This window comes from Pristiophorus japonicus, chromosome 11 (assembly GCF_044704955.1).
Source record: "Pristiophorus japonicus isolate sPriJap1 chromosome 11, sPriJap1.hap1, whole genome shotgun sequence".
In the NCBI taxonomy this organism is placed as follows: domain Eukaryota; kingdom Metazoa; phylum Chordata; class Chondrichthyes; family Pristiophoridae; genus Pristiophorus; species Pristiophorus japonicus.
In genome coordinates, this window is record NC_091987.1 from 24,424,226 (window position 1) to 24,424,600 (window position 375).

Genomic DNA, 375 nt, shown 5'->3' on the forward strand with positions numbered 1-375 from the left:
TTAATCACTGGGCACCAGGGCCTGTTTCTGGACCTTTAATCACTGGGCCCCAGGGCCTGTTTCTGGGCCTTTATTCACTGGGCACCAGGGACTGTTTGTGGGCCTTTACTCACTGGGCCCCAGGGCCTGTTTCTGGGCCTTTAATCACTGGGCCCCAGGGCCTGTTTCTGGGCCTTTACTCACTGGGTCCCAGGGCCGGTTTCTGGGCCGTTACTCACTGGGCCCCAGGGCCTGTTTCTGGGCCTTTAATCACTGGGCTCCAAGGCCTGTTTCTGGGTCTTTACTCACTGGGCCCCAGGGCCGGTTTCTGGGCCGTTACTCACTGGGCCCCAGGGCCTGTTTCTGGGCTTTTAATCACTGGGCCCCAGGGCCTGT